At 30.7% G+C, this 12,473-nt stretch overlaps 1 protein-coding gene across 1 annotated transcript in view; it reads right to left on the reverse strand.

Moving 5' to 3' along the window:
- LOC142322436 (KICSTOR subunit 2-like) overlaps positions 1 to 12,473 on the reverse strand; it is a 68,011-nt gene that overhangs the window by 44,867 nt on the left and 10,671 nt on the right. The window lies entirely within an intron of this gene.

Here is a 12,473-nt window from a genome sequence, read left to right on the forward strand (position 1 = left end):
GATTTTTTCATATATATTTTTATTATTATTGAATTATTTATTGTAAAATGTTTTTTTTACAATCATGGGTTAATAATTATTAATAAATCAATATATTTAAATTAAAAAAACATTTTAATAAAAAAAGGAGATAAAGTCTGATTCGAACCGATGTGCTTTCACTTGTAAGATCCAAATATTTCATTAATTAAAATTTTATTTGGCTATAACTCTGGAACCAATGAAAGTAAGTAACACTTATGATATATCGTTGGAAAGCTCTCAATGAGGGCTTATTACTGCAGTTAAGTAAAAGTTGGCCTTTTTTTTTAACACTTTTGGTTCAGTCGATTGCAATCAAAAGGGGAAGTGCACAACTAGATGTTACAACAGTCTTAAATCCATAATTCCAACATCCTACGGCTAATCGTTTTTGAGTTATGTGAGATACGTACATTCAGACATCATGCCGACACTAGTCAAAATGGATTCAGGGATGGTCAAAACGGATATTTTCATTGAAATCTGAAAACCGAAATCTTTCACAATACTTTACTTCGTTCAAGGAAGTAAAACTCAATATTGGAAAGAAATAATCTTAAGAATAAATAGAATTTGATAACTTAAACCAGTTAGTATAACTGTTTTTATATTTTAAATTACATACATTTACACATTTTACAGTTTTTATACTTTACATTATGTATTAACATATCCATGTATTGGATATCTGGCTGAATGGTTAATGTTTTATTCTGACTGATACAAGATAATGTCTGAAATGGATAGAAATGTTACTCTGCCAGCCTCTCGACTTTTCATCCGGAGATCCCGGGTTTGAATCCCGATCAGGCATGGTATTTTCACACGCTACTGGTCATTCATCTCATCCTCTGAAGCAAATACCCAAAGGTGATTCCAGAAGTTAAAAAAAAAGTTACTCCATGGATAAAAAAATGAACTGTCCTGGCATTTGCTGGATGGATCAAGGGCCTTTCTTGTAAGACTATGTTGTACTGAAATACATGAAAACAGTTCTATTGTCTGGGTTGGTAAACAATCAAAACATAAGCAATTTTTCCTTTTATTTTATGTTTATTCTTCATCCATTACTCTCCATCAGATGATATATATCAAAACAGGAATAGGTAGATAACTGTTTTAAGTTGATATCTGCTACATGGATAAATAAAGGAAATGCCCAGCATTTGTCTAAGTGGACATTTAGAGAAATTATATGACTTCTATATAAGCGCATAAAAAATTATGTAACAATGATGAACAAGATTAAACTTTTATTTTGGCACAAGGAAAAAACTGTGATACTAATAGGGATTTCCATGCCGATTTCAAATATGTAAATAAATTTTCTCCATCACCCACCGCTTTATTGTGATACGTTGGTAAACTTAAAAAAATAAAAATTTAAATGTTAATTAATAGTTTGATTAAATAAATTAATTTACATGCATGCAGAACCACTATCTAACCTATCTAAATTAAGAGTTGTTTTTATTTGTGTTTTGCACTTGGAACATCTTTGTTAACATCCAACAATAATCTGTGAGGATTCCTGCACTTCACTGGAACTGGTATCTGTTTTCTACATCTGAGATTTGGTGCTGGAAATGTTGTTCATTCTTTGACAGTGTGAAGATTGTTCATAAAGAAATCCAGGTGTGAATCCATTTAATTAATTTTTAGGGATATATTACATTTTACATGTTTGTCTGACTAATAACACAAAAAAAATTATTCTTTAAAATAATGAAATCCATCACCACCTTTTCTATACTGCCTTAACAAAGATAATTTTTTGAAAAAAAATCCTAATTTTTACAGGGAGCAGAGTTAGAAGAATGAGTTGGGAGAGATGTACAATATTTTCCTGACTGGTCGTAAGTGGCTCATGCTTTGGTTACTCCTTCCTAAACTAATGATTTGCCTTGACCCCGCTGCTCCATTCAAACAAAAAGCAACAAACTTTTTTAGTGTAGCTAAGCTACCCATTAATAATGTAATAACTTTTTAATTACAATGTAGTCCAACAGTATTCGTACTGATTTTTTCCATCAGTATTTTCATATTGTCATATGCTTATTTCATGTTATTTGCACAAGCTATAAAACACAGAAGTAAATTTGTACCCAGTCATAATCTTGATCTCAACTTTACAGCCAAAATATAGTTCATATTTTTTAACTAGCGGAGGCAAACTTTGTTATTTTTTAAACTTCACATACTACTACCATATGTAGCAGAAGTTATCAGATAATTTACATACTTGCTTCACATATTTATTCTCTAACAATTTCACTTGATAAATTAACTGTAAATCACAAAACAGAATGGAACCATGTACAAACACAGTGAAAATTTAAGCAGTACCAGTGCGTTAACTGTATGTCTCAGAAGACTGTTCTGTGTTGACAGGTCAGAACCTACAGTAAATGAATCATTAAGCATATACGAGGTATGTTCAAAAAGTAACGAGAATCTTGAAATTTCAAGGTTGTATTTGTCTGACTCTCAGGATTTTTTCATTGTTGTATTGGTAAACATGTCTGAAAAGTATCTGTACATTTTTAGCCATATTGGATGTTTAGTCTGTTATCAACTGTCAAAAAGATAACACTTGTTTTGATACGATCAGCGATTTTTTATTTGTATAAATAACGAATCAGGGAATTTGTATTAAATTTTGCTATAAGAATGGAATAAAGTGTAGCAATGATTTAAAAATGTTAAATATTGCTTTTGGTGAGTCTCCTATGAGTAAAGCAAGGGTTTATGCGTGGTATAAGTGTTTCCAAGAAGGTCGTGAAGACGTTGAAGGTGACGAGCACTCCCAGACGCCCAAGCACATCAACAACTGATGAAAACATTGAAAAAGTGAAAGAAATGATTATGAATGATTGCCGAATCACTATCAGAGAAGTTGTTGATGTTGAGATATCAACTGGCTCATATCATGAAATTTTTTCAGATGTTTTGGGTATGAAATGTGTGAGAGCAAAATTTGTTCTAAAATTGTTGAATTTCAAACAAACACAGCAACAAATGGAAATTGCTCAGGAGTCGCTAAATGAAGTCAACGATGATGTAGAACTACTGAAATGTGTCATAGCAGGTGATGAAACACGGGTTTATGGATATGATGTCAAAACTAAGGCTCAATCGTCCTGGTGAATGCATTCTGGATCACCAAGACTGAAAAGAGCTCAACAAGTATGGTCGAATGTGGCAATCCAAAAAAAAACCTGAATTTGTGGCAAAACAATTCATGGCTTTTGCAACATGATGATGTGCCTGCTAACACTTCACTGCTTGCTCATCAAATTTTAGCCAAAAACAACACTGTATGATACCCCAGCTACCAAATTTGTCAGACATGGCTCTGTGTGACTTTTTTCTATTCCCAAAAATAAAGAGAACCTTAAAGGACCGTCGTTTTATAAGCATAGATGAGATTAAAAGCGAATTGCTGAAAGAATTAAAAACTATTCCAAAGATCGAGTTCCAGAAGTGTTTCGGGGATTGGAAAAAGCGCTGTCATAAGTGTATAATATCTAATAGGGATTATTTTGAAGGGGATAACATTAATGTAGAGTAATAAATAAAATTCTTTCCAAAAATCAAAAATATTCATCACTTTTTGAACACACCTCATACAGCTATCATCTTCATATTATTATGTTTGTACTCCACCTTCTGTTAAAGATCATTTAAACTACCACATTTTCAAAACAAATACCTGGGTTTCAAAGTTATGTAATATTTATTAAGTTTTACTTATATTGATAAATTGTACATGAATGAAAGAAAAACTCAATGGTTTTTCCTGTAAGTGTTCAATATAAGCACCATACAGCATGGGTGCTGTATGGCACCCATACAGCCTATAGGAGTTCATCCCATATTTTAATCAGCAAGACTGGAGTAATTGATGCAACAACTGTTTCAATCTTGTGTCTCAAGTTGAGTAGGTCAGCCGGTAACAATGGTACATACAACTGATCATTATAATCCCTCAAATAAAAAAAATCGCACTGTGTCAGATCGGATGGGTCAAACAAGCATTGTCATCTGGTCCCTGGTGACCAATACAGCAGTTGGGGAGAATTTCAGTAAACCAATCACGTACAGTGTTATGCTAGTGAGGAGCTATCCTCACTGTCATGCCATCTTGTTGCCAAATAACATTCTGTGGTTCATATTGCGGTAGAGAAAAGAGCCATAGTTATAGCATATAGAGATAGTTCATTCCATGAAAAAGAACGGCTGTAAACTTGCAGTCAGGATACGGCACAAAAATCATTCAGTGTTGGGGAGTCTCGTTCACACTGCAATATTTCATGAGGATTTTCTGATCCCAGATACACATTATGAGTGTTTAATTTTCCATTAACATGAAATGTTGATTTGTCACCGAATACAACTCATAACGGTGCATCATTTCATTAGCAAAGTTAGCACGCAAACCATAAACTGTAGACTTTAGAGCTTGTAAACAGCTACAACAGTTTGAGTTGCTCTTTCATTTTAAATATAGTTAGTCAGTTTAAATGATACTTGACAGAAATTACATAGCTTTAAACCCCTGATATTCATTATGAAACACATGGTATCTTTTTATGTACATAAATAATCTCTAAAAAATATATAGAAGTATGCAAAAGTAATACTTCACAAATGTTATCACACAAAAACTGCCGGTGATGGAAAGATTGTGATTGTATTTTGAATTCAGCATAAAAAGTTAATATCAGGAACAATAAAAATTTCATCTGCCAAAAACTCTGTTTATCAGAGTTAGTAATTGTATAATAAAAAAAAATAGATGTACTTAAAGTCCATATTATTATTCCAAATAGGATAAGTTTGTTATGCATCTGCTATAGTTATACAGCAGTAATGTCAATTATAGACAAAGTATTATGCAAAGTATTTTGGAGGTAGTTTTAATAGAGGACCAGGTGGGTTTTCAGAGAGGCTGGTCATGCATGGACGATGTTTTTTCTCTTCAACAGATCATTGTGAAAAGAGTAGAGTTTAATTTGGAGACACATCTCTGCTTTGTAGACTATGAGAAGGCCTTTGATAGGGTACTCAAGAGGAAAATTATGGTATATCATCATGAAAAGAGGGATTCTCCACAAAATGTAATAAATGTGATTAAAAAGTATGAATGCAAAGATATCAATAATAACCATCTATGATGGATGAATGAGGAGGTTGTGATAAATAAAGGAGTGTGGAAGGGTTGTCCTCTTTCTCTATCTCTCTGTTTAATATATATATATATATATATATATATATATAGGTGAAATGTGTAGAGAATGGAACAGTGCAGTGAGCCAAGGGATACAAATAAACCCTGATGTATCCATTCCTTCAAAGAACAGAAGATGATTTGCAGAGGTTTGTGTTCTATCTGAATGGTTTACTCTCTCAATATAATATGAAGATATCTCTGACAAAGACAAAAGTCATGGTATTTCTGGAAAAAGTTTCCTGTTAGATCAAAAATTGTTCTAGGAGATAAGATTCTTGAACAGGTGTCTTATTTCAATTACCTAAGCTATGATGTTACTTATGAGAACAATAGAGATTTCGATAAGAAGATTTCTAGATTTCAAGCCATTTGTGGAACAATAAGGAGAACACTGCACAGGAAGGTGCTGAATGAGACTCAAATGAAGTTTTATAAAGTGATGGCTGTTCCTAATCTGTTGTATGGTTCTGAGGATTGGATAATATCAGACAGCTCAGTAAAATTCAGGGAGCAGAAATGAGATACTTGTGTTCGGTAAAGTGGTGCACTAGACAAGATCGATTTCAGAACGAGGATATCAAAAGAGAATTAAATGTTCTACCTTTGTGCGACATAATAGTAGAGAACAGGGAAGGTGAATAGGATGGTAGATGGAAGGTTCCCCAAGGAAATAATGCACTATCGATTAAAGGGCAAAAGAAGTGTGGGACGGCCAAGAAATCGCTGGTAACCCTTCGAAACTGGAACAGGTGAATTGTCTATACCATGATGGAAGATTATTATCCCAAATATAAACGATTTAATGTAAAGGTAAATACATGAAGCTATTTTACATAAAGAATAATAACAAAATAAATCAGAATAAAAAAGGGATTAATGAAAATTAATTGAAGATGCAGAAAATTTAGAATTTTTTAATTTATGAAAATGTATGTCATAAAAAAATACATCAACAAAGTAAATTTTCTTTTTGTAAAAGAAAATCTTTTAATTGTATTTCAAATAAATAGGTGGGAAGATCTTTTAAATGATTCAATAATCTATTAAAAATGGCAATATTAGCATGGTAAGGCCCTTTCTTGTAAACCAATATTATACTGAGTAAACAAAAACAGTAACACTTTCAAGTTTGGTAAATACTCAAATCGTAGGTACTTTTTGTGTTTATTTTTCAAGCATTACTCATCAGATAGATTTACTTTTTATGATTATTTTCATCATACAAAAGAAATTCTTCTGGTAGTCCAATTCCACAAAATAATTTACGTGGAAAAGTTTTTATTAAGAAACATTACACAGTTTTCATAAACAATATCTTAAAACAATAAACAATATCTTTCATCAAAACTGTAAATTAATGTTTAATTTTTATAGCATTGTACCCTGATTTCATTCCAGCATTCAATGTATTTTTATAAAAAAATTTTAAGATTAATTGAACAAATTTAACAAAAACAAACATGTATTTTAATGTTCAAAATAGCTTTTGTTCTGTAGTAGTTCTTTACTCAGTAAAGTTTAAGTAACAGTATTCAGCACAAATATATTTTCGCTGTTTCTTTGCAGTTTTTTTATTTTATTTCTTCTTAAATAGGAAACATATTTTATTGACCTATCTATACTTTCAATAAAAGTAAATAGATTATAAATAAAAACTGATTACAAACAGCACTAAAGATTAGAAAGTAATATATTATTATTTTTTTTTAATTTTGGTGTTTTAAGTCTGTGCCAAATTAATGGGTAGGAAGTTCTTTTTAATTGTTACTTGTTTTCTGAAATTTTAAATTTATAGATTAAGTGAAAGTGTAATTTTTAAACATTTTCAGTGCAATTTATTTAAGCTAGTTTTATTTTTTAAATGGTTAAATAATTTACACTTTCTTCAGACATAGCAGAAGTACAAGATGAAGCTCAGGGTACTTCTAAGGAAAACCTTGCTCGTCCTCTAACTTGTTAAACTTGCACACATTAAGTCACTCACTTCTAAACATTCTTGTGGAAGTATGTAACTGAACTATATAAAGTATAATATCTTTTAGGGGTCCCTCAAAATCACAATCAATTTTCAAGATACAAAAATGAGCTGTTAGATCATTATCTGGTGCCCATAAGTCTGAATCATATGGATCCTTATTTAATAAATTAAAAATGTTAACTTGTCTATAAGTTTATATTCAGGATAAGAATAGCCAATCTAAAAAAAAAATTACACTATCCACTTCTACTGAATCATAACAAAACAAATATACATAAGTACTATAAAAACTATCAACAGAATCTTTTATCCATTCATTTAAAAATAAATTACCTAAAATTACCATATGAAATACAATAAGGGGAGTTTGACCAAGCTGTAGAGCAAGGTCACCCTCAGTATCTTGAAATTTCACTTAATTAAGGTCATATTTTTCTTAGGTACATTTGTTAACAATTAAAAATAGCAATATTTGAAAAAAAAGTTTTTACAAAATCACACGTAAAAAAATGCTGTTGTAGTTGTTTGCTATGTGATGTTACAGGTGAGCGATAGAATTAAATAAATGAATATGTAAAAAGTAACTTGGTCTGGCTGGGTCTTAAACTCGATCGCCTGGTTGACTCGGTACCTGGTGCATTAAGCCTCATGGCTACACTAATCCGCCAACCATATAAGCAAAATTTGTTCTGTGTAAGTTGTAAAATTATACTATTATTAGTTTAGTTAGTTCCTATCGTTGCCGCTAGTACTGCCACACCTGCATGAATTACGGTATGCACATGTGTTTTACTTAGAATCATTGAATTAAATGAACAAAAAAATATTATAAGTAAATAAAATGATAAATATTTGTAATTAAATTGTGTGTGTAAGCTGTGCATCAGAAACAACTCTGTTGTCAGCTTTTTTAAATTTCTGCTTCATCTTTTTTTTTATGAAAACAATCTGGGTGTATTATCATTGTATTCACAAAAACAATAAAGGAGACCTTTATAGTAAAATTTTCCCCTTATCATTTTATGATTACAGTTTCTACATATATATATATATATATATATATATATATATATATATATATATATATATTTATGATTTTTCATATATATCCTACCTTACTAAAGGGTCATTATCCTACCTTATGTCGGTCAATTCAGTGTGTATGTGTGTATCCATCCACCTTAGCTTAGCACTGGAATGTACTAATCACTAGCAGAAAATCCCGATTTGTTAGTACATGTCTCGTAGTGATCAGGGGTTGTTATATTATTATATATGTGAAATATGCATTAATAATATATTTTTTTATTTATGTGATTGTTCTTCTTCATAAAATAATGAACTACAACAAGTAGGCACCAGAATATATTGACTATTAGTGGAAAATCCCTATACATCAGCATCAATTTCTAGAGTTAAATTTCTAATTTAACTTTCGTTAATCGATTTTCATCATTAAAAAAAAAAAAATCTTATACAAGAGGTAATCAATTTTGGACACCTAATAATACTATTGTGAGACGCCGCCCGCCAGAGTAACCTGCCTGGAGGGTGTGTCATAGGCACGCCTTTACAGTTAGTGTATATATATATATAGACTAAAGACTAAAAGTAAAACTCAGCAATCCACTGCTGTGTAGAATCTAATATTAATTCTTACTTCTTCATTTGTACATCAAAAGCGCTTTCAAGGGGGATTTTCCCTTATCGTCAGTTGATCAAAAAATTAAAAACCTTATTACAAATTAAAAATTAAAATTATCTCATATATAGTATAAAATATGCAGCCAAAAATTAAAATTACTATTAAACATTCTTAAGAACATCAAATTTTTTAAAATTTTCTATTCATGCCTGTGACCAGCCAGTACCTACAGTACTGTAATAATGTTTTATGAATTTTACTTAATATTTAAAAAAGTGCTGCTATCTATAGCATCTTTGATAAGAAAATTATTATCAAAGTCTGTCTGCAGATTAATCAATCTAAATTTTTGTCTATCTGTACATATAATATTTTTCTAAAATGTCCAATTTTTTATGATTATTATCATCATTTTGTTTTGTAATCTCAATTATTTTTAAATTTGTTTCTAAGTCTGTAATGGAATGTTTGTTAATTATTAATTGGTTGGCAACATTAGAAAATTCTAACTTATTATTTTTATAATGTCTAAAATGTTCTGCAAACCTTGCCCTAAACGATTTATTAGTTTTCCCAGTATAAATTTGATTAAATCATTACATGTTATTTTATAGACGCCACATAAATTAATATAATCAAAATCATCATGGAATTTTAAATGTCTTATTATGTGGTTGTTTGGATTATATACTGGTTTATATTTTTCATTATTACAAACATTAATCAAACTTTCAATAACATTATTAGTATTATAACAGTATTTCACATAGATATTGTCACTGCCATGTTTATTATTTATAGGTTTCAATTTTGTTGTATTACTAGATTTTAATCTTTGTTTTTTTTATAAATATTATCAATTAATGAGTATTACATCGATTCCTTACTGCAATACTTTTTATGATTTATTTCAGTATATAACTTTTCCTTGTTGTTCTGTGTGTAATGTATCAATCTATTCAACATGCTTGTAAATATATTAATTTTGTGTGACCAAGGATGATTTGATCTTCTATTAATAGTTATTTTACTTGTTGTTGGCTTCCTACACACAGACGTTATAATTTTGTTATTTTTATTAATTTCCATGTCAACATCTATCAAATTTATTATTCTGCACTTATCCGTTTCAAGTGTAAATTTTAAACTATCATGATATGAACTAAATTTTTCAAAATTATAAGATATTCATCATTTATAACAGGCTCAAAGACTACCGAAATATCATCTTATTGAACCCATAATTGAAAACTTTGTGTAAGAGAAATATCATAAACTATTTTATTTTCGAATTCTTGTAAATAAATTTCAGACACAACGACCGATAAAGGAAATCCCATTGGTAAAGTATTCTCTTGTATGTAATACACATTATTAAATTCAAAATAATTTTGTTGATAAAGATAGTTTTGTTCATAAAGATAGTAACAGTATCGAAAAATTTTGAGTCCTGATTATTATGTTTCAGTTTATTTATTTATTTTTTTTTTGAGGTTTTTAGGGGCATCGACTACTTTGGTCATTAGCCCTATCCCACTTCAAAAAATAAAAAAGGGTTCAATATTTCACATTTTCATGAATCAAAAAATGTTGATAATGTTAACATTCTTCTATAACTTCATAATCCAGAAAGTTACTAATTGCCAACACCCAATTTAAAAGTCATAACAGAAGAATATACACTTGGAAAAAGCCAGGCGATACTGCAAGGTATCAGATAGATTATATCATTAAGCAAAGATTTAGAAATCAACTCGTTGACTGCAAAACTTACCCTGGAGCAGACATTGATAGCGACCATAATTTGGTGATAATGAAATGTAGATTGGGGTTTAAAAACCTGAAGAAAAGGTGTCGGATGAATCGGTGGAATTTAGAGAAGCTTGAGGAAGAGGAGGTAAAGAAGATTTTTGAGGAGGACATCGCAAGAGGTCTGATTAAAAAAGATAAGGCAGAAAATGTAGAAGAAGAATGGGAGAATGTTAAAAAGGAAATTCTTAAATTAGCAGAAGCAAACTTAGGCGGAATAAAGAGAACTGGTAGAAAACCTTGGGTTTCAGACGATATATTGCAGCTGATGGATGAACGTAGAAAATATAAGAATGCTAGTGATGAAGAAAGTAAAAGGAACTATCGGCAATTAAGAAATGCTATAAACAGGAAGTGCAAACTGGCGAAAGAAGAGTGGATTAAAGAAAAGTGTTCAGAAGTGGAAAGAGAAATGAACATTGGTAAAATAGACGGAGCATACAGGAAAGTTAAGGAAAATTTTGGGGTACATAAATTAAAATCTAATAATGTGTTAAACAAAGATGGTACACCAATATATAATACGAAAGGTAAAGTCGATAGATGGGTGGAATATACTGAAGAGTTATACGGAGAAAATGAATTAGAAAATGGTGTTATAGAGGAAGAAGAGGAAGTTGAGGAGGATGAAATGGGAAAAACAATACTGAGATCTGAATTTAAGAGAGTATTAAAAGATTTAAATGGCAGAAAGGCTCCTGGAATAGATGGAATACCTGTAGAATTACTGCGCAGTGCAGGTGAGGAGGCGATTGATAGATTATACAAACTGGTGTGTAATATTTATGAAAAAGGGGAATTTCCGTTAGACTTCAAAAAAAGTGTTATAGTAATGATACCAAAGAAAGCAGGGGCAGATAAATGTGAAGAATACAGAACAATTAGTTTAACTAGTCATGCATCAAAAATCTTAACTAGAATTCTATACAGAAGAATTGAGAGGAGAGTGGAGGAAGTGTTAGGAGAAGACAAATTTGATTTCAGGAGAAGTAGTTTTAGGCTTCAGATTAATAGTAGAAGGAAGATTAAAGAAAAACAAACCAACATACTTGGCGTTTATAGACCTAGAAAAGGCATTCAATAACGTAGACTGGAATAAAAAGTTCAGCATTTAAAAAAAAATTAGGGTTGAAATACAGAGATAGAAGAACAATTGTTAACATGTACAGGAACCAAACAGCAACAGTAACAATTGAAGAACATAAGAAAGAAGCCGTAATAAGAAAGGGAGTCCGACAAGGATGTTCCCTGTCTCCGTTACTTTTTAATCTTTACATGGAACTAGCAGTTAATAATGTTAAAGAACAATTTAGATTCGGAGCAACAGTACAAGGTGAAAAGATAAAGATGCTACGATTTGCTGATGATATAGTAATTCTAGCAGAGAGCAAAAAGAATTTAGAAGAAACAATGAACGGCATAGATGAAGTCCTACGCAAGAACTATCACATGAAAATAAACAAGAACAAAACAAAAGTAATGAAATGTAGTAGAAATAACAAAGATGGACCACTGAATGTGAAAATAGGAGGAGAAAAGATTATGGAGGTAGAAGAATTTTGTTATTTGGGAAGTAGAATTACTAAAGATGGACGAAGCAGGAGCGATATAAAATGCCGAATAGCACAAGCTAAACGAGCCTTCAGTAAGAAATACAATTTGTTTACATCAAAAATTAATTTAAATGTCAGGAAAAGATTTTTGAAAGTGTATGTTTGGAGTGTCGCTTTATATGGAAGTGAAACTTGGACAATCGGAGTATCTGAGAAGAAAAAATTAGAAGCTTT

The sequence above is a fragment of the Lycorma delicatula genome, chromosome 1 (assembly GCF_047948215.1).
Source record: "Lycorma delicatula isolate Av1 chromosome 1, ASM4794821v1, whole genome shotgun sequence".
NCBI lineage: Eukaryota > Metazoa > Arthropoda > Insecta > Hemiptera > Fulgoridae > Lycorma > Lycorma delicatula.